This window comes from Anser cygnoides, chromosome 14 (genome assembly GCF_040182565.1).
Source record: "Anser cygnoides isolate HZ-2024a breed goose chromosome 14, Taihu_goose_T2T_genome, whole genome shotgun sequence".
In the NCBI taxonomy this organism is placed as follows: domain Eukaryota; kingdom Metazoa; phylum Chordata; class Aves; order Anseriformes; family Anatidae; genus Anser; species Anser cygnoides.
This window is the reverse complement of record NC_089886.1, coordinates 7,738,142-7,758,062: the sequence shown is the minus strand read 5'-3', so window position 1 is coordinate 7,758,062 and position 19,921 is coordinate 7,738,142. Positions and strand designations below refer to the sequence as shown.

Here is a 19,921-nt window from a genome sequence, read left to right as displayed (position 1 = left end):
CTCTTTTGTGAGATTGTTTCTTCAGTCAGTTCAACAGAAAGTAAGGACAAAGTTCCAGCAATGCACACGTCCTTGTCAAATGATTGCACGTTCTTGGGGGAGTGAGGCAATGCTGAACTGATTTTCTGGATTTAGGACAGAATGAGTACCAAACAGCCTGCACGTAACTGGCCAAAATATTTCAATAAGGAAATAAAGCCAGTTCTGCCAACAAGAGCCGACAGGTTTCTCTCAGAGGCAGCTGTGTGGTACAGCCTTTGTCAGTACAGCAGTATCTAACTGGATTTCCTCTTACTGGTGCTTAAAATGGGAGTATAACTAGAAAGCAGTCACGTCATTGTCTTGGTATCACATTTAAAATGATAGCCTTACTTTCATGTGTGCTGTAAGTGGCTCCATCAGGTCTATTCAGAGCAAATGAGAAGCATGTTTCTCCAGCTGAACTGCACTATACCAGCATTAACTTTTTATTTTTTTCCCAGCTTCCTAAAAGGCTTCATTTCCAAATTTAGTACGGCAGAGTCCTTAATTCATTGGCAAGGTGAAGCCAGTGCCTTTCTTTTCCCTTATCTCCTCTTTCCCCATGCCTGGGACAGACTGCATGCCACCGCGGGGCAGACTATCTCCTCTTCTGCCACCTCTCCTCCCATGGCTCACAAGCGACCAGGGTGAGGGCTTCACTCTGCATCCAGAGGGCTGCGGAGGTGGGATACGCTGTGACAGCCCCAACCGTCCCAAGGGAAACGTTTGTCAATATATGCCAAAAGGTAAAACAAATCATGTTAACGAGGGAAAAATGTTATTTTGGGATCCATTCCAAAATAAACTTGCACTGCACCAAGTTAGTGCGCTGAGACTCTGCTGGGGCATTTGCAATAGTCTGTAATAGAGTTGCATGCCAGGATGAGGAATGCTGTTTATTACTAGAAGATTCAAATACCCTTGGATCTCTTTACCACAGCTGATAGCATATAAGTGGATCGTATTACAGGATCAGGGCATTACGGCATAAGCTTTTTATAAATATACTGTACTTCTCTTTCTGTATCAAAAGTATTAGCTTGACCACTATGAACTTTAATCTCATTTCAACTCAGTGTATTTTCATTTTGCCACCCAAAACTGGTGGCTAACTTCTCTGTATCTCCTTCAGACATGTTTTCACTGTTATTTATTTATTCTTCCCAGGATTCCCTTTATAATAGTGCAGATGAAATTTCCCAACAGTCCTGGCACTGTCCTCACTCTACTCTCACTGGAATTGGTGAGATTTATTACTAGCCTGCATTAAGACTGGTCATAAGAAGTCAGTGTTTTGCTGTCCTAATCTGTCATGCTGAAGAGACCTCTGATTTGTATTACTGCCATTTTTCCTTTCTCTCTTTTTTTTTTTTTAATTGTTGGAGAATGAATAAGTAAATGCATATCTCCAGCTCCTGTTAAATGTCATTGCTAAGCAAACCTTTCGTCCTTTGCTAAAGTTGCTTATCTCTGAAGTTATTTAACTGTAACTTTATTGTTTATCTCTGTGGAACATATTGGGATAAGCTGGTATGTCAAATGTTTGAGAAAATATAAATATATTGGATTCTGTGGCGCCTAGAGGACACACAGCTGTCAGTCAGTTGTCAGCCTGGAATCTGAGCAGGGATTTCCATTATAAATTCAGATTATTCTTCTCACTTTTCGATTTTAAAATCCACACAGAGCATCAAACTCTGATGCTTTTGCTGAGAGTTCACAGTGTGATTCTCCTTTGACGCATTCAGCCAAGTTTAGTTCTGGTAGTAAAAACAATAGTTTTTAACCACTTCTCTAACTTTGAAAAGTTTTGTTTGATAAATAAGTTGTACCCGATGTGCTCTCACTCTGAAAGTCACACCCTTCGTTTCTGGTTTTACACTGCTACAACCTAAGGGAAAAGTAAGAGTCAACCAGGTTCATAAATGACACAAAAAGACAGCCTTATTTACTGCACAGATCTGACATGTTAGCCTGGAAAGTATATCAAAATCACTGACACTTGAAAAACACTATACTAACTCCTGAAATGTAGCTTATCCAATGTGGATTGTATATTTGAAGAAAAATAACCTCAACTCGAGCTGGAAACCAACATAAAAGCCTGGTAAATCTCTAGAGCTCTTAAGTGCTTTAATTTCAGCAACTGGTACTAAAAGGACAGAGCCAGGAGGATACAGAAGAGGGCACGCAGAGGTCTGCTGGAGCATCAGGGAGGAGGAAAGGAGGAAAGGGTGCCCGCAGGGCAAGGACAAGGACCACGAGGGCTGGGTGAGTGCCCCAGAGAGGCAAGGAGAGGCCAGAGCAGACCTGGGGCTGCAGGAGGAGAGGAGGAGAGTTTTCTAGGTGAAGTGTTGAGAGTTTGAAGAAAGCTGATGCAAGTTTAAAAGGACCATAAAGAAACAGGAGCACTTGCTAGCCCCAGAACTGGACCTTCTGGTGCACAGCCACCAATACACTTGTAATTGCAAACTGGGACTTCCTTAATGCCCTCTCCCCTTTTCAAGCACACACACTGCTCTAGTCTACAGCTTCCCAAGCAGGCCACCTACCCTTACATGTTGAACTAAAGAAAAGCTTCAGTAATGAGTGCAAAGTGCTGAGCAATCCAGGATTGGCACTGGAGGCATCCCTGCCTCCAGCTCCACATGAAAAAAATCTTCAGAGTTCACCCATGTAAACACCTCCTGCTGTCTGCTCCTGGAGGCAGGTTACATGGACTTTTCCAGCAAGTCTCCAAACTAACCAAAATACTCTCATTCATCCATAAAATAAGGCAGCGTCACACTGCTTCAAGTTGGTAAAAGCTGGTTTCCTCATCACACTGCAAGGCTTAATGAACGGAGCACAAACACAGCATCCAGCAGACTGCACGGCTGAGCCAGCCTGAACAGCAAGTACCTGACCTGCCTTCAATCTCATTAGGCTCTCAGTAGTCTTAGAGCAATCTTCCTATTTGTGCTGAAAACCAAAGCAGCTAAAAGTAGACTATCAAATGCAGAGGAGTCTAGAATAACCTTGTTACAAAACATGCTGAATTCTCCTCAGACACAGCTCAAGACTGCTGACTCTGTTTGAAGTAGTTGATTAGCAGACCCCAGCCAGAAATATGTCACAGAGTCCAGGTAGAGCCTGACACCAGATGAAAAGACCCATTAGCCACTGCATAGAAAGAATACAATGCACTGAACCCCTCTGCATCTAGGCATTAACGAGGAATAATTACAAAATACAGCTGACAATTATTCCGCACAGCGCAGCGTTTGAAACAGATATCTGCCTTATCACCAATTGCCTTCTATAGATGCACACTTATATCGAGTTAATTGTGCTTACAAGATAACTGGCTGTGCCGTCAGGCGCTTGTATTCCCAAACTCTTGCACCCAGCAAGTGACTCTGTTCATTTAAAATCTCTTTGGAAATATGATCCTGTAGATAATCAGGCAAGAGAATTTAGTGTGCTTTGCTTCTTTTTTTTTTTAAAGTTCTTCTAAAACCCAAAATAACATTGTCAAAACTGTACTGCAGTTCTGCATGTATAAATCAATTAGCAGAAATTCAGCTCAAGGATAAATTTTTTCAGTCCACTCACCCTTAAACAACTGGATACAGCAAAAAAAGCCTACAGCTATCTATCTGCATAGCACCGCAAACGGTTTGAACAACACTAAAATGACGTTCATTGACCTGAATTTCTCTCTGGTGTAACTTCACCGACTTCAGTAGGCTTTTGCCAGTGATAAATTTGCCCCCTGGGTTATGGGACATAAAATGACTATGAAATCACAGCTTTTAGAAATGTCAATGAACAGGTTTGGATGTGGGCAAGCCTGTGCATCAAGAAACTCTTCTCGTTACAAATCTGCAAACTTTTGGCAGTTCACAAAATGTTGCTCTTAGAAACATTTTGAAGAGCTATAAACAGACTCCTCAGCCCATGATAAATTACAATCTGTGGAGCCTGCAAGATTAGAAGCACCTATAGCTCTGTTGCTTCAGTGGGGGCTTTCAGGCCTTGTTTGACTCAAGACATATTTTCAAACTTCAAGTTTTCCTGTGAAGATTCATGCATGTGTCTATACATGCATGTGCTTTAGAGTAACTTCTCCTGGATTCTTCCTGTTTCCATCCAGTACTTTAAAATTACAAACTGGCACCATTCGCAGAAATAGAAACGTTCTGCAATTCAATATTAAAAACAGAGAGTGGCCCGAGTTCAGACAGTCTGATGTCCCTGAAGCTTGAGAGCTTTCATGAGCTTTGTGGCTTCAGACACGCCTTAACCACCCCTCAAATGCACCTTCAGAAATCTTGATGTGACCTCCTGAGCCCACCTGAAGTTACAGCCATGTGCTTTGCTCTTCTGTAGCAGCTGCTGAAAGGGCTGGATTTCAGCAGCTCCAACTTGCATCCCAGTTAGAAATGCTAATAGTTACACGCTCCTATTAACCCATCTGTTCTTCCCAAGAACAGCACCACTGCTTTGGTTGCTTTCTAAGTTTGAGGAATGGCATAGGAAGATGGCACGTGCACATCACATAAAGTAAGAATCAATACGAAGCAGGGCGGGGGAAGGAGGTATGATCAAACTCTCAGCTGGTCTCAGTCAGCCTCGAGCTTTTGAAGTTAATGACTACAGAGCAATTTTTATCTTTTCGAATCCATACCTTGCATATTTGCAATCAATTCAGTAAAGAGATGTGACAACAGTTCTTCAGCAATAACCGTTCTTCAGTGAGCATTATAATTACACCCAGACAATTATCCCAGTGCCAGAGGCCGGTGGGAAGTGTGCTTTCCCCTTTCTATTTTACTGTGGAAGGACAACAAAAAGTAGTTAAAGTATATATTAACGGTTCTTCAAATAATATACTTGATTACATCTCCTGCAGAATATTCTCCTTCATGTTTTTGTAATGAATCTGACCATGAAAAACAAATTTACTTCTGCAGTTTGTATCATTATAAACGCAACTCATTTGATGTGGAAAACCTACAGTTTAATTGCTTGATTTAGATTTGGCTGGTAAAATGCATACTGAAACATTACTCTTAATTATGTTAATTTATAACTGAAAAGCTAAATTTACAAAGGCAATAACATTAATTATTTACTTGCCCATTAAAGCTGAATATTTATTACCAAGCTAATTGGCTTCATAACTCTGCCAAAAAAAAATTAAAAACGAGTTTATGAACTGATTTATACAGGAATGATACTGCCATATCTCTCAGCAGGTTGCATGTATTTAATGGATTGTATTGATATACATTCATTTATAGTCTGTTACACATATTATTTTTAAAAGATTTTTTTTCTTGATAAAGATGCCAGTTCTCACTCAGAGCAAGATTTTTCATTATTCTGTACTCAAAATCCTATATGCAATGTGATAGACTTCCACTGGTCTGTAATAATTTATGAAGATTGCATCTTGCCTAGTCGTTTAAATGCTCACTGAATGTAGGAATACATTGGGTTAAATCAACCAAAAAGGGAAACAGTAACTCAAATAATCCATCCCACAGCACCAATAGCAGGACTATTAAGAAGCAATACCTAGCAATGAGGAGTCTCCATCTTCACTAAAAAAAATTTAGCTTCATTTCTACACACAAGATAACTAATATATTCAATATTTAGTTATGCATGTATCCCAAAATAATACAATTAGGTTACTAATGCTTACAGAACAATTTGAGTGTTACCTTAATGCACGATGAAAGGCTAATTTTGATTGCTGTCTAGATGGAAATTTTAATTCCATTTGGCAATGTCTTTCCACTCTGGCACAAAGCAGATACCTTTTCTTTCTGCTTATGTTCCTTAAATATGTGGCTTTCCCAGAGGGTGATTGGATTACCAAAAAGCTGCCGTGGCACGGCCATCAGCATGAGGCAACAGGCTGCTGGGCTCTTCGGCTGTGCTCGTGCTTCTGTGGACATCCTCTTTGACTGAGGCCTACTAATAATTGGTCTGCAGAGTGCACAAATAAACTGAATAAAAGAGCCAACCCTGACACAGTGTTCACAGAGACAGTGACTACCATAGCCAGTATTTGTGGGTGTCCTCAAAATGGGATGACTAACTATAAATTACAGTCTAAACTTCCAACAGTGGTGTAATTCCACTGCAAAGGAAGCACAGAAATGTCCCAGAAAGAAAGGCAATGGCTTGGTGGATTTAGCATACAAGCCATCTTACGTGAGATGGAATGGGTCAAACCACAGCTGAAAACTTCGCTGCCCTTAATTTCTTCCTGCAATTCCTCTGCAGCTGCCTGCAGCCCAGGGGTAGAGCCAGCAGCAGGGAACATAGGAACCTCGGCCTCAGGGAAAGATCAGCAGGCTTAAGCTGTCAATATCTTATACGGAGAGGCTGGAATCAGGACTTATATTTGGTTTTTGATAATAAAACTGATAAAGAAAAAAAAAACAAACCACCACAACCATCCTTAATTGAAAATTTGGGAGTTCTTTACTTCTTTATCCAGGCATTAGTTTGCATCAAAATAAAACAGATCACATCCAGGATCATCCAACATTTGCCTTCTGTGAAATTGCACAGAACATTGACCGTACGCCACCAGAGCACACACGCAAGTGTATCTCAGTGACATTTTTTTTCTAAATATAAAAGAAACACAACTCAGTACAACAGTGCACTGAGTGGGTACAAGACAGCTCCTTCACAGAAGTGGTAAGGACCTGCAAGATACAGAAGAACTTGTTAACTCCAAAATCCAACCTGTGACCTTCAAGAGACATTTTTTGACAATTCAATTCAATACCCAAAAAAAAATGATGAAGTGGTGGTATTTCAGGTGAACATGTTACACCGGATTGGAACCAGAGGTATTCCCTGCTCACGTCCCAAAGCCGTGCTGTGTGACAGGCTGCTGCTGTCAGCCCTGTACCACCGAGCCGGGCGCTGTGCAGGTGAAGGCTGTGTTACCGTCAGTCCTGGCGCACAGATCCCCATCTGGCTGCTTATGCACTTTCCCTTTATCCTCTTGCACAAGCACACGCTTGGCAACCTGTCTAGTAAGGCCTGATCAAAAGGCTGCTGTCATCAACGCAGGACTCCCCATTAACTTTTGGGCAATTTCAATCAGCACTGCCGAGTCTGTCCTACTTCCCATTTGGCTCATGGCTACAACAAGATCATGCATATTAAATAGCCGTGGAGGCAGCCGTATCTCCTGCCTTGCTTTATCATTTATCTAGGAGCTTGGGTAGTGCAACCCGCTTCTCCATGGGCTTTTAGCGACAGCCTGAACAGATCGATAGGATCGTCATGGAGATGCAATGACTCCGCTATCATAAAGCTTCTCCTCAAAAATATTTGACTTGTCTAAATTACATCAGCAGCTTCTTCTCCCTGACAGAGCACAGCCCCATGGTATAACAGCAATGGAGCACTAAGTAGGGCAGAGCAGGGAATTAATTTTACCTATGGATATTATTTATGTATATACTTATTTTACCCATTATTTGACCTTGTGAACAGCGACAGGACCCAAGGGAATGGCACGGAGCTGTAACCGGGGGGGTTCAGGCTGGGTGTTAGGAAAAGACTGTTCACTGAAAGGTGGTCAGGCACCAGCACAGGCTGCCACGGCCCTGAGCCTGCCGGAGTTCAAGAAGCATTTGTACAATGCTCTCAGACATATGGTCTGATTTTTGGGTGGTCTTGTGTGGAGCCTGGAGTTGGACTCGATGATCCTTGTGGATCCTTCCAACTCAGGATATTCTACGAACATTTGGTACTTATATTCTAAGAACATATGTACAAGTAGACCAAAGTCTCAGAAATATTAATTATTCAGAAAGGTATTATGAGTTAGTCAATGAAATACTCTTTGTGTGTGTGTGTGTGTGCAAAGTTTCATTGAATTTTAAATTATTTTTGAACATATCCTTTAAAAAAAAAAAAACTTTAATATATTTCTTAGGGGAAAAAAAAAAAAAAAAAAAACTAAAACCCAAGCCTTCTGTTTAAAAGACTACGGAAGCAACTAAATTTAGCAAACTCCAGAAGTCTTGTGCTTTTCCGTTTTGCTTTTAGCCCAGTGTTTACTGAAGCTGGCCACTAACTCACTATTAAGGTATTAATGGGTTGGCACTGACCAGTGCCAAGACATCAGACTGCAAAATTCAGATCAGGTCTGGCATGAAGCAGAAAACCTCACAGATAAAGACCTGGTACGAGGCAGTCCTGGTAAACACGGATAATCCTGCATGACATACAACTAGCAGGAGGAGGATGGCGAACAGGAAATGATTGTCAAGCATGTGGTATATTTAGCAACAATCAACCAAAATGCCTTAGACATCAATTTCAAGCCACTTAATCCTCTAAATGATGTGCTATGGCATTTGTTTATGATTCGGGTCTCGCTTTGTTTTCTATATAAGATTACCCTCAGAAACTCACATTCAGTGTTCTTTATAAATAGTTTTGTGAATAAACCGAGCATTAGGTTAGGGTTTAGTTATCACAGTGCTAAATTATTCCAGCTGGGTCATTATTAATTCTCCTAATTTTACTATAATTCACTATGATAACAACAACGCAGCACCCTATGGATACATTTATTACAGAGCATAAATCCACTGCTCATATTAGATGCTGTAATGCCTAGTCTGCAATCTTTATGCAAAAGCCTGAAAAATGTTTAAAAAGAATTGTCTTTAAGACAACTTTTTAAAGGCGTACCTCTAAATTCCCATCCTCCACCCAGCTATTACATTTCTGTATGATGTTGGATAACTTTTCTGTATGTGATACTCTACTGCAGTACAGGCTATTGCTCAAGGCAAAACTCTTTCATAGTAAATACGCTGGGGAAAAGGATGGTGGAGAGAGAGCAAAGAAGAGTATACTGCTGTACACTGCAATTTTCATTAAGGGAAAGCATTTATAAAGTAGACATTTAAAACATGTTAATGCACAGTCCCCTCCCTCTCAAGGAGTTTATGCCACTGCACAGATCTGCACTTATATTTTGCTGAAGTCAGGTGTGTAGCCAATAACAAATACCGACCAGTGAACTCCTTGCTACCCAGGAGCGTGCACCTTTGCTAAAAGCTTCTACTGATTCACTAATCAAAAAGCTTGAAAGCTACAAGTTTGAGCTCAACTTTCAATAGAAAACAATGCTTAAGAGGGTATCAGACACCTACCTAAAGACCAAGTGCTTCTGCTTTCCTCTGTTTTGGATGAGTCACCCAATCACAGAAGGAAATTACATTCGTTTTGACTTAATAAAGCATGTTAGATATTATTCACTGCTCATGGGTAGCTGCAAGTTCAGTAATTTGTTCTGTATCTTTTTAGGTATTTACAAGCCTCTGTTTCCTTCGCGCTGTCCTCTGCGATGACAGGTACTATGTTTGCCTTCCCCTAGACTTCTGACAATTGCCCTGTTCTCTGTAAGCTTCTGAGAGTCATCGTAAATAATTCTGTGGGTACATTTCAGAAGGCCATGCTGACCCAAATATATCACACTTATCTAAATACTCCTTATCTTGTTCTTGCCTTTGCTCATAACCCCTTGTTACAGGGAACATTCTTATAGCTCTGACACAGTTATTAACCTTTCTGTGAAGAGCAGTGCAAAATAATGGCATTTGGTATTTCTGTCTTTCTGTCTAGTCCATTATTTGCTTCCCTTTCTTACTGATGGACTTTTGCTTTCCTCTTACTTCCAGTGCTTTTGTAAGTCATTTCATCACCCTTTATAGCTATAGATGACTTTGCCTCTCAGTCCTTCTGATTTTAGCCTATGTAGTAGCACAATTGCTGTTCTCAGTTATATATCTTTTGCTTGCCAGTTTTGTACAATTTCACATTAGTGAACATATCCTTCTGTAGCCATTCCAGTTCCTTATGACTTTTTTTTTTTTTTTTTAAGTTACAGGCTGATTTAGGTTTAGATGTATGGACTTCAGAAGGGGCTTGGCTACAAACTTTGGATTCAGAGGAACTCTGGAAGCCACAATATGCCTGCTGTATGCACTGCTCCAACATGAGCAACATATCTTACTGTGCCAACATCTGTCTTCCCACAAAGTGCTGTACAGCTGAACTGAACAGCACAAGGTGAAAGGCTGAACAAAAAAACTTCAGTTTTTTAATCCTTCCCCCCCTCCTCTCCATGTGCAGTGATTCAAGCAAACATCCACATTTCCATCCAGTGAACCACTGTGCAAATAACCAGAGGATAGGATGCAGGTCTCTTAGGCCCACAGTCACCATGTGCCCGACCCAGCCAGGAGCCTACCACCCCACACACATTGCTGAAGACTAACCTTAAATAGACCAGCTTTAGCTAACTTTAGGATGAATCTCAAGAACCTGTATGAGTTTGGTAGGAGCTTGCCAGCTTCCTGAGTCATGATTAAGTGCATTTTCTCAAATGACCACTGCAATCTCCTTCACAAAAAAAAAGATTTTCATCATCAACAAAAATAGTCCAAAAATAACTGCTTTATCTTCTTGGACTGTAGTTACTTAACACGGCCACGAGCTAGCAATTTATTTCATGTTCAGCTAAACTGATTGAAATATTGTATCTTACATCATTTTTTTTGATTAGCAAAGCTTTGGCTTTAAATCTTGAATGGAATTCTGCGGAAACACATATCGGATATTAAATAAAAAACTGGGAAGTGGACTGTGTACAGCCATGAAATATATACGTGTGAGTTAAAGTACAATTGGGTAAAAGGTTTGAATGTGCTCCACTGGACTGTTGTTTGTTTTTTTTTTTTTTCTTTTTTTCTTTTTTCCTTCAAGCAAGGCATTAAGAAAATGGGTCACGAACTTGCAGGACGCTATGTACCTTCTAGACCACCCTTGAATTTTAGCGGCCAGTTTACCCCTGCTTTACACTTGTAGTAGCCGTACACAATTGAGCAAAAACACCATAGGAATTCTTGAATTCATCCCTAAACAGTGCTGCAGATGTGAGAGGCAGGATGGGACCCTCACTAGGAAGAGCTCTCAGGGAGTGGGGGCACAGGAGAAAGAACTAACCAGGTTTCATGCCTTGGCTTTGCAACTCCCTAAAATTATCTAGTCTTTGTGAAGAACCCCCCCCCCCCCCCCCAAAACGCCTCAGCTCTACAGCAAAAGTAAAAAATTTGTGTAAAGGCATTTTCAATATGGAAGTGTTGAGTTTTCCCTCTTCTAACATTTTGCACCTGAAACTAAGTTCCAAACAAACTGAAAAGCTCGGCTCCAAACAAACTAAAAAGCCCTTTTCTATCTCATTACCCTCTGGCCAAAGCCAACCTGCTCTGATACTTCAAAGACAAGTTACAAGACATATCCCATATTTCTGGCCTATATCTCCTCTATGTCCCAAGCTGTCTTCCCACAGATCAGCGTAATTTATTGTCCCTACTGCAAGCAAGACCCCTGTAAAAACTTTCCCAAACCAATTCCAGCCAAGCTGCCACCTGCCCTCCTGCTCCACTCTCTTCACAGTTTCTCTCTTGAATATTCTGGTGGCATCATTTTTTCTTCACTACCTTCTGGACTTTGTACACCTTGGTCACAACCCCTCTTAATCTCCTCTATTCTAATGCATATAAACATAATTTTCTTAACCTCTCCTCACAGTTTATAACCCCTGAGGCCCTTTATCATCCTTGTTAAGGCTGTATCCATAATTAGGGTGTCTAGAAGGATCAAAAGGAGAGAACAAGAAAGTGCCTACTTAATACAAATTGTTACATGCATAACCAACAACTCCCTCCCCCTAAACCCTTCCCATTCTGCAGCAAGCAAAGGGGGCGAACCTGAGCACTGAGTGTCGGGGTGCAAGTCTGCTACCGCTTTCTGCACATAAGTGATTTAGCCAAGATGGCCTTTGAAGGCGCAGGGTGCATTGCTCCTCCCAGGTGCATACTGCAGTATTCATCTACTTGATACTTGTGCTAACTTATTACAGCTCCACATAGACACATGCGTTTATATTCTCCACGGATAACTGAAAATTCACACCTGCCCATATTATATATCGGACAAACTGCCCTCCATCTGTCCATGAACAGGTACACACACAGCCTCTTATATAAACAGATGGCAGACAGTCCCCTGCATGGACACACAGGTAGGTGTGCACATACACCTAAGGACACGTTTAATATTCCTATTACCAGGGTAAAGTTAAAAACTGACCTCAATCACCTTTTCTTACAGATTTGCTGATGAAGGTAATGCACTGGCTGGCCTTCAGTGCTCGCTCTGGCCAGCATTTGTTAGTTGTATAGATTCCTGAATCCTTCCCTGATAAGCAGTGTAGAGGCCTCCAAGAGAAGTCACAAAAATGCCCAGGGCATGGAAGATAAACACCTTGCAGGGGATATCACTGTGCCCTTACGGATTATGCTATGTGATATTTGGAATTTGGAATCTGCCATAGTAGATTAGACGAGTGCTCTGTTTAGACCAAAAACCTGAATCAGACAGCGGCAAAAGCAGATGCTTCAGGGAATGGTTTGAGGAAACCCTGAAAACAGCTATAGAATGAATAACTAAATCACCTGTGCTATTTTCTTGATCTTAATAAACCAGAGAGTTGGCAGATAACCTGAAAAGGAAGACTTTTCGCTACCCCTCTCATGCATCTCCCTTTTAATTCTTACCATCGTACGTTGAATGGTCTCACTGCTGTCAATTCGAACCCTTTGGACTTCAGCTTTTGTCCTTGGTGGCACCTTGTCGCAATTTGTCCCCCAGTCTCAGCAACTCAACAGCTCCTCCCACACCCACAAAATACGAAATCACAAGCTCATGACCAATCTGCTGCTCTTTCAAGAGATTCCTTGCAAGATTTGCTCACACATTAGTGAATCACTTCCAATCTGTTTTGCATAAGCAAATTTAAGGTATTTTATTATGGAAATGTATGCCAAAACATCTTCCCACAGAACTTCATGCTGCCATGGTGTGACGCAGTTACATAGGTTTGAGACTGATGTACGTTTTACAGAACACAAGGCTTTGCCCTGTTTGACATGGGGCAATGATCTATGCAAGTATAAAAATTGACAATTCGTTTGTTTGTCCTTGGCATGCTTTCCAACTATGTATCTGCCTCCCAGCATGTATAGCCAGTAGTAACAACCTGCAGAAGGAAATTGTACTAAAACTGTAGCCCACAACAAGCTTACAACTCTATTTTTCTTTGCCATTATTATCTATCAGAATATTGTTACTACAAAATATTATCTGCATATTTTATCACGCCTACATTTATACCACAGGCGCAAATCAGCAGATTAAAATATCCGTGTACTCCTCCAAGAATTCCTTACTGCTTTTACAAGATCCTAACTTGGTAGTTCTTTATGTGAACTTGAACTTCACATTTTTTCTTTGGATAAACGTTTTTATGCTAGCATAAGAGTTCTGCTGGTTATTTTTACTTTCTACTCTTCTCCTGACACAAGCTGTAGGATCTCATCCCTACTCCGCATCCACCATCTGAGCAACAGCAGTGACAGAGCTCAGCCTAGAGAGGACTACCACTAAGCTAGAGCACATCCACCACATTTTGGCCAAAAAACTAATCACATAATTTCATGAGCTCTCCTCTAGCTCTTGAGCCACAAATAACAGAAAAAATGGAGCTCACAAATGCAGGTCCTGGGTGCAAAAAGATATTAACATATCCAGTAATGATCAACACATGTTCTAATACTTTCCTTTAGGATATAACTGTTTAGGGTAGAGCCTACATAATGGTTTCACTGGGCAATTACATAACCATGAAGATCTAAAAATGTTATAAAAGTCCAGTTGATGGAAGCAAATCACAAAGTACAGGCTTGTAAATGCAAAGCCATCAAAAAAAGGGTAAGAGTTTCTTTTAGACTTAGCTGCCAGTTAAAAAGAAGAAGAAAAAAAAAATCACATTTCCTTTTACTGGTGAAGGTGCTGGCTTGACAGCCCTGAAGAGTGATCTATTTATTCAAAGTAATGCTGGCAGCAATGGTACACATTTCACAAGCAGCTCTTCCAATGTGCCCAACCCTGTATCTATTTTCAGTTCCATCAGTAAGCTAAAGGTTAAAGCTATTTATTTAAACCCACACCCACATGTGATTTAAATTGACCCAAATTATTGTCTGAGTTGTAACCTCTCTGTATCAAAGTCCCCTCAGGGGCTGCTTCTTCATTTCAGGCTCAGAAAATTCCTCCCTCGCAGGATAAAAGAAGGGGAAGGAGCATCTGCAAATAGAAATGCAGCAGGAAAATGGGTAGGAGGAGTTCATCTTCAAAGAATGCCTCTTGGTGCTGTGGATACTGAACAAAACTTCAGTTTTATTATACAAATACCCAAAGAGGTTAGCTTCCGTCAAAGAACATATTGGTGATGAAAGATCTCATTGTCACTCACATTTTAAGGATTCCTTGGAAAGAAAAACACTACTTCTCCTGTCTGCCTTCACGCTACAGCTGGAATTAAACCCAAGCCAAAATAATGTCCAAATGGAAAATGAAAGGTGGTCCCACAGCACCGGCCCGCTATGGAAATAATCCTTTGCGAAGAGTCCTCTCTGTGCCAGAGGACCAGGAGGACTGAAGAACAGGAGCCTCGTGCAGTCATGCACCAGTTACCACGAGCAAAGTGCCATCCCAGGAGTGAAATTACTCTCTAGGCTGATAAAAGGCAAAGGGAAAGCAGCATCTGGCCTACAATATTTAGCCTTTTCTACACAGTTTAATGCTGTGTGAAGCATGGTAAAAGCAGAGCTTCCTCAGCCCTGGGAAGACAGCTGGGGTTGAAACGCAGCAGGGACACCATATGATGGAAGGCTCCTAATTACAAAATCTCCGTCTTGCCTGTCAGAGCAACTGCACAGTAGTACAGCGTAGCTCACGGAGGAGTCAGAGAGAAACTAGCAGAGATAAGATTTGAAATCCATCTCCAGATGCAAACCTCCCTTGAGGACAGCTGGCTCTTGGATCTAGCTCCAGCCCAGTAAAAAATGTGGATCTCAACAAGGTCAAGATATCCCCAAAGTTCAACATTTGTCCAACTCTGGCTTCTGATGTGGAGCCATTCACACAACCACATACTTGGCAGAGAATTTCAGTGCCTACAGACCACAGACACCCAGTTCCATCAGCGTGAGTGATAACCCCTGGACACCAAGATTCGCTCACACCAGCACAAAGCAAAAAGATAGGAAAAAAAAAACAGCAATCCAAGAAGTTTGAATTTCATTTGATGTTTGTTAGATGCATAAGAGGAAAAGAACTTTCTCTTTCAAACTATATACAATACCTCATTACATACTGATACTGTTAATTGCTATTCAAGTGTCCAGAGGCAAAGACACAGTACACTTAATAAGTCAAAAACATTGTTAAATACATCAGTGTTAGAGAGAGGAAGACAAACCACACCGATACCGTGAAAGAAAACCAAGGGGTTGACTCCGTGCTGGTACTGGTATCCACAAAAGATGATTTAAAGCCTGCTACCCTTATGCTACTTCAGTCACTGCTGTGACTACACTGTAAACTTACCCCCTGAGTCTCCTAATACCACCATCTCACTGAGATCACTGCAGTGACCAAAAGGGCCACGTGTAATGAACTTCTAATTTTGGGCTTTCTTTCCTCCTGCCCTTTTCTTTTTGGTCACTGAAGCTCTGCCATATTAGTGCATCTGCTCAGAATTATAGGGTCACCGTCTGCTGGGAAGGAACTGAGCAGTGATATTTTCAGCTGTACTGCCAGCAGGCTTCTGCAGTACCATGAGGGGGAGAAAAGGAAGAAAAGGAAGAAAAAAATGTGAAAGAGCTGGCTGAACTGTACAGTAAATATAATTAAGCTCCTGCTAAACCATATGACTTCTGCTCAATTTGAAACACAAATGACAAAACTGTTTCATCAGCTTTATGCTGAATAAGAAGAGGATAAAGAGCTAGATTTTTACAATTCAGTATGAGGCAACCCCAGCTCTGCAGAATCAGCATCATCCAGGCTGTGCGTGGGTGGCACAGCTGGACATCTAACTTTTGAGACAATGGTAGATATTTAAAGCTTTTGCTTAAAGGGCTTGAATAAGGGGTTATAAATCGGTTAATTATTATTTCCTATATAGATGATGAAAAATAAATTCTCTCTCATATGTTACACAAGTTGTGGTGAAATCTGACAGGTGATGCTTTTGGAGACAGAAGTACCTAACAGTAGGCTTTTAGTATGTGATTGTGCTTCAATTCCAACAAGCATTTGTTTCCCTCCAGAGTAAGGTTTTCTGGAACTGGGAGTCAATTTGAAACTTTAACCAGGATAACTCACAGTTATCAAGTACATGTCTAGAAGAGAACCTGAAAAAACCTTCTGGCCAGGAGTTTTGTTATATATGTTTCTTAATTATGCTAGGGCATTCAAAGACACAAACAACCCTAACTAAAACAGAGGAAAAACAGTGGTGTTGGTTTTAGAAGAATAAAGAAAAGTAGGGGAGATTTATTAAAAAAAAAAAAAAAAGCAACAACGTACTAGTAAACAAACAAAAAAATCAGTCAGAAAAGTACGTGGGCTTTCAGTTCAAAGAAGAAAAATGGTCACAAAAATTCTCAAGTAGTAAAACAAGGATGATAAGCATTAACTCTCCACAAAATTAAATTACATTTAAAAAAGAAAAAAAAAAAGAAAAAGAAAAAAAGCAGGAGAAATGAGCCCTGATAGGGAAAATGACTGAATTAACATATCAAAGGAAGGAGATAGGAGAGTAATCCAGAGGGTAATACAAAAGAAAAGTTTAAGGGACACCTTGGGATAAGTTTTCTTTCAAGTACTGCACTTCCTAAAATAATAGGAGGGTTATCTAAACATGCCCATCATGCATCACAATTATTGTATGACACTTTTACTTACAGAAAGTTCATTACATAAGTGGAGAGTAAGTGCTCCCGTGGAGGAAGACTAATTAAGAAGCTTGTGCTACGCCTGCAATTCGTGTCAGGAGCACAGAACTCTGGTCTGTATTGCAGACCCTGGGTGTGCACCCAGGCCACACATGGTCCTCAAAAGGAGAGTAGCTTGGTAGTAATTAAAGTCTTAACAGACAGTATATTATATTAAGCTAAAAATGGTTTCATTGTTCTGTATAACATCTCTTCCCCACTTGCCCTTCCATTTCCATGGACTGTTCCCATCTCTGACCTCAGATGCGGCAGCTGCAGGATCACCAACAATTGACAGCTCACACACAAGTGGCAATATTTTATCCTCTATATATGCTGGAAGAAAGGCCTTGCAGGCTATTAAAATAGCATGAACAAGCTTTGAAGACAATTAATTAATTGTCACTTTACAATCATTTCTGTTGCATGCTGCAGGTGCAATTCCTTTGAGGGGACATCGCATTTGTCTGCCATGGAGATGAAACTGATTTTTATTATGATGAAAATTACTATAGATGTTTAAGAAATAATTTAATTTTGGGGAAGACTAGAAGAACTGGCACTAGCTGATGAGATGTCCAGTTTCTACAAAGCAAGAGACTACTCGTGGCTGTACAAGACAGAAGGACTGCCTGTGTTCTGCACTGCAAAAACTGTACTGAAGAGGCTCTTCTGTCTGCCAAACTGTTGCTACTTTTCTGACTGTGCAAGAAATGCAGCGATTGTACAGTTTACAAGGATATATATACTCAGTGTATCACCTGTGGGGTTCCTTGGGCAAGTTCTTTGAGAAGTATAATCCTGCCTCCTTTCCTAAGACCATCCATACATAATGACAATGCTGTATGACTTTGGCAGGTGCTTTTGGTTTTAGAGACTCCAGAAACATTGTAGCCTGTTTGACCTTTTTAACTTAAAAGCAGTCAGTTTTGACTGCTACCTTCTCCTCCTCAAGCCGCTATCCTTTCCCAGCCCGGCTCCATGACCACCCTGCAGATGCAGCATTGCGTCCAGGGGAGGATTTGCTTGCCTGAGCTTTACAGAGTCCAAGCGGAACAACTCGAAATGAGCGGCAGCAGATCCTCATTTCTGAGCTCCATTCTCCAACATGTGTCAGACAACGCAGATATCTCCAGATGACTGATCTATATCCAATAATCAAATACATTGCAGATAGTATCTTTAGATGAAGCTCAGTCAGGAAGTTTAAATGGAAAAGGAAATCAGATAATTAAACCCCTGCCCTTAGTAATACATTTTTTAAAGTGACAAAATCTATAAAAACCTCAGGCAGAAACATAAAATGAAGCTGAAAGAGATCCATTGAAAACCAAATTAATATTTTAATTCTGCCAACACAGAAAAAGACTCTAAATGAGATGAAGTTCAGAATGAATACCAAGCACAGTGATTTATTGCCTTTTCTCCATAATTTAAATGACTGTTTCTTTAATGTTCACTAAATTCCTCCCATAGAGTTTCAACCTAAGGTTCACACAAAAAAAAAAAAAAAAAAAAAAGCACTTGCAGTGCTCTTGGCAATGCTTCAGAAAAAGGAACAACCAGTTGAGAAGTTGAGAACATGCCCGTGGTTTTCCAGCAGCCATGTCAAAAGCCAACTAGGCTGATGGACTAGAGATGGAAATAATAAAGCTTTCTTCCTCTCTGTAGCTGCGCACTTACTCTCTAAGCTGTACGGATGTGCTTATTTGCCATAGAGTCTCTACAAATAATGTTTCAAAGAGTAAAATGAAGAATACCTGCATACTTGTTACTCAACACAACGCATTCAAAGCCAGGTCAGCTGTTAAAGGCAATGTTTTAGCTATATACATTTTAAATGATTTCTCCAGCTTTTACATAAAAAGGTGCTTCTCTTAAACACATCCTCTCAAAAAGCAGTAAGAACTATCACCCACACCTGCCAAAGTATTTTATAACCCTATCTTATTAACTTACATAAACCTTCAAACAAGAGATGAATACCAGTGCCCAGAGCTATGTGGGTATAATACGTTATCGACTTCTATAGATGAAAATGGAAAATGCCATTTACACTTTTACTGGGACAGAGTTATCCAGATATGTGTGTCCCTGCAGCAGGGTCCTACACTATGCCATGCACTAGTTCTCCTACATAGGGCAACATCTTTACATTTCACACTGTAAATTACGCTGTCCAACTGATTAAAAAAAAGAAAAAAAAAAAAAGGCTGAAAACACCTCCTGCCTCAGAATGCGACAAGAGGCCATACTACAGAGGGGAAAAGAAGATTTAGGCCCCCAAAACAAGCAGAAAAAAAAAATCAAGAGCATTTGTGTTGGCTGCTTGAAAGAGTCTACAACAATCACTAAGTTGCCAAAATTATAGATTTAACTAAGTGAAGATTAATTTTTAAATTAACTTATATTTAATACAATTGAGTCATGTATCATGTTTATACGAATTGATCAAAAGCACAGTTAGCAACCACATGCAGATCCATATTTAATGATGTGATTTTAATATTCAGTTGACACATATATTTAATAAAAGCAGTTGTATGCTATGATAATTACCATCGCACTGTCAAGCTTTTCCAACACTCCCATCAGAAATAAAAACTTACAGATGCTACTCCTCCTATCCAATTTATACAGTTTCATATAATTACACCAGCGCATAAAGTACCCTGAATAGCAACATTTCATGACAAAGGATAGGAGAGTCATGCTTTTAAAATAACTTGGCTGTCAGCTGTGACTTCCACATTTAGGAGGAATCAAAGGAACGCAAAACTGCAGCAAACTGAGTCTGGCCCCTGCGACCCCCTGCAAATGCAAGGCAAAACTGTTCGGTCACACTGCCCCAGAGCAGCCACTATCTATTTTCCATTTCCCGACACTGACATTCCCAACAGCAAATTGCAAATTAACACCAAGGGCCCAGGACTAAAACAGAAAGTAGCCCATGAAGA

At 40.6% G+C, this 19,921-nt stretch overlaps 1 protein-coding gene and 1 long non-coding RNA gene across 15 annotated transcripts in view; one reads left to right on the top strand and one right to left on the bottom strand.

The window, feature by feature from the left end:
- Positions 1-19,921, bottom strand: part of SGCD (sarcoglycan delta) — a 517,792-nt gene that overhangs the window by 211,638 nt on the left and 286,233 nt on the right. Inside the window, exon 1 of one of the 14 annotated variants that reach the window (XM_048057079.2) lies at positions 12,681-12,701. The exons of the other annotated variants lie outside the window; for them this stretch is intronic. The gene's annotated coding sequence lies outside the window, so the exon portion shown is untranslated. Of the gene's footprint in view, positions 1-12,680; positions 12,702-19,921 lie in introns of those variants that run through there. 14 annotated transcript variants of the gene reach the window in all.
- On the top strand, positions 633-10,080 carry LOC136786413 (uncharacterized). Its single transcript, XR_010824976.1, has 3 exons — positions 633-767; positions 9,364-9,410; positions 9,941-10,080. It is a non-coding gene; the product is annotated as an uncharacterized lncRNA (long non-coding RNA).